This window comes from Belonocnema kinseyi, chromosome 10 (assembly GCF_010883055.1).
Source record: "Belonocnema kinseyi isolate 2016_QV_RU_SX_M_011 chromosome 10, B_treatae_v1, whole genome shotgun sequence".
Classification (NCBI taxonomy): domain Eukaryota; kingdom Metazoa; phylum Arthropoda; class Insecta; order Hymenoptera; family Cynipidae; genus Belonocnema; species Belonocnema kinseyi.
In genome coordinates this window covers 2,292,425-2,294,978 of record NC_046666.1, presented here as the reverse complement: position 1 = coordinate 2,294,978, position 2,554 = coordinate 2,292,425, and the positions used below count along the sequence as shown (strand labels likewise).

Genomic DNA, 2,554 nt, shown 5'->3' with positions numbered 1-2,554 from the left:
GAACGATTTTCAATAAAACACATGCATTTTTACTCAAATATTTGAATTTTCAACAAGAAAAGAATAATTTTCAATTAAAATTGTAAATTAAAAAAAAAAAAATATTGACAATATATTTGTATTGATAAATTTTAAAAATTTCAACAAAAAAGTCGAATTTAAAAACCGGAAATATGTTTTGTCAATTTTCAAACAGAAAAAATGAATTTTTAACAAAATTGTTAATCTCTTAATCGATGCAGATTATTTTCCAACCAAACAAGACGAATTTTGAACAAAAAATAGGTATTTTCCACTAAATAATTGAATTTTCAATTAAAAAGATCAATTTTTAAATAAAAAAAAAATAAATTGTCAACCAAAAAAGAAAGAGTTAGTTCTTTAATTTAAAAAAAAAATTAATTTTCAACTAAAAAATAAAAGGATTTTCAAAAAAATTGTTCAATTTTCAACAAAAAAATTTTATTTTCAAACATAAATGAATGTTAAATTTTTAGTAAAAAAAATTAAACCAAAAAAGAAACGGATTTTCAACAAAATTGTTAAATTTTTAACTAAAGAAATGATTTTTTGTCTAAAATAATGAATGAGTTTTTGATTAAGAAAAATAATTTTTTACAACCAAAAAGATTAATTTTCAATAAAATAGATAAGTTTTTATAAATACTTGAATTTTAAACTAAAAAAAAAAAAAAAAAAAACAACTAAATTTTCAGCAAAAAGTGACTAAAAATGAAAGTCATTTTCAATTAAAAAAAAAAAGAAACGAATTAAAAAAAAACAGTTAAATTTTGAACCAAATATGTGAGTTTTCGACTAAAATGATGGAATTTAAAAAAGAAAATTAATTTTCAACAAAAAAGTTTACAATTCAAAAAAAATGAGTTTTTGACTAAGAAAATTAATTTTTTACAACAAAAAAGAGGAAATTTTGATAAACTACATCAATTTTTATATATATTTCAATTTTCATTTAAAAAAAAAACTAAATTCTCATCGAAAAATAAATTTTTAACGAAGCAGTTTAACTTTAAATTAAGTTGTTAAATTTTCGACTAAAAAGTCGCAATTTTAAATGAAAAATTAGTCATTTTCAGTTTAAACAAAATTTTTAACCATAAAAAAAAATGAATTTAAAAAAAAATAGTTAAATTTTGAACCAAAGAGAGGAGTTTTCGACTAAAAAGATGAATTTTTAAAAAGAAAATTAATTTTCAATAAAGGAGTTCAATATTCACAAAAAACATGAATCTTTGACACAGAAAATTATTTTTTTAATACAAAAAAAACGAATTTCCACTAAAATATACCATTTTTTATAAAGACTTCAATTTTCAACTACAAAAACCCTAAATTTGCAGCGAAAAAGTTCAACATTCACAAAAAAAAATGAGTTTTTAATCAAGAAAATTAATTTTTTGCAACAAAAAAAAGACGAATTTTAAATAAAATAGATAAGTTTCTATAAATATTTCAATTTTCAACAAAAAAACTAAATTTTAAATTAAGTAGTTATATTTTCGACTAAAAAATATCAATTTTAATTAAAAAATTAAAGTAATTTTGAATTAAATAAAAAATTTTAATCAAAAAAGAAACAAATTTTCAAAAAAATAGTTAAATTTTCAACCAAAGAGATGAGTTTTCGACTGAAAGGATAAATCTTAAAAAAGCAAATTAATTTTCAACAAAGGAGTTCAATATTAACGAAAAACATCAGTTTTTGAGCAAAAAAAATTAATTTTTTATAATAAAAAAGACAAATTTTCAATAAAATAGATCAGTTTTTATAAATATTTCAAATTTTTAACTTAAAAAAAACCATATTTTTCAGAGAAAAATGGATTTTTAAAAAAGCAGTTTAATATTAAATTAATTATTTAATTTTAGGCTAAAAAGTATTAATTTTAATTTAAAAAATTGATTATTTATATAACAAAAAATAGTTAAATTTTAAATCAGTGATGAGTTTTCGACTAAAATGATGAATATGATAAAGAAAAATTTTTTGAACAAGAAAATTAAGTTTTTACATAAAAAAAACGAATTTTCAATAAAAACAAGTTTTGATATACAGTTCAAATTTAAACAAAAAAATATTAAGTTTTCAACCAAAAATGAATTTGTAACAAAACAGTTTAAATTTAAATTAAGAAGTCGAATTTTCGACTAGAAAGGATAAATTTTAACTAAAAAATGGAATTGCTAAATTTTTAAACAAAAATAATAATTTTCAAAAAATGAAAGTTACATTTTCAGTTTGAAAAAAATTATCATCCAAAGAAATGAGCTTTTGACTAAAATGATAAATATTTTTAAAAAAATTAATTCTTAACAAAAGAGTTCATCATCATTCAAACCAAAAAAATTATTTATTTTTTTTACAAAGATTAATTTTTTATAACTAAAAATACAAATTTTCAACCAAATATTTGAATTTCTATCTAAAAAGGATAAATTTTCAATTTAAAAATATCAATTCTCAACCAGAAATGAATATTCAAATAAAAAAATGAATTTTTTAACAAATTAGAGTCAAAACAACAACTATATC

At 17.5% G+C, this 2,554-nt stretch overlaps 1 protein-coding gene across 1 annotated transcript in view; it reads right to left on the bottom strand.

Annotated features, from left to right (window-relative positions):
- Positions 1 to 2,554, bottom strand: part of LOC117181943 (zinc finger protein 33A-like) — a 46,362-nt gene that overhangs the window by 42,132 nt on the left and 1,676 nt on the right. The window lies entirely within an intron of this gene.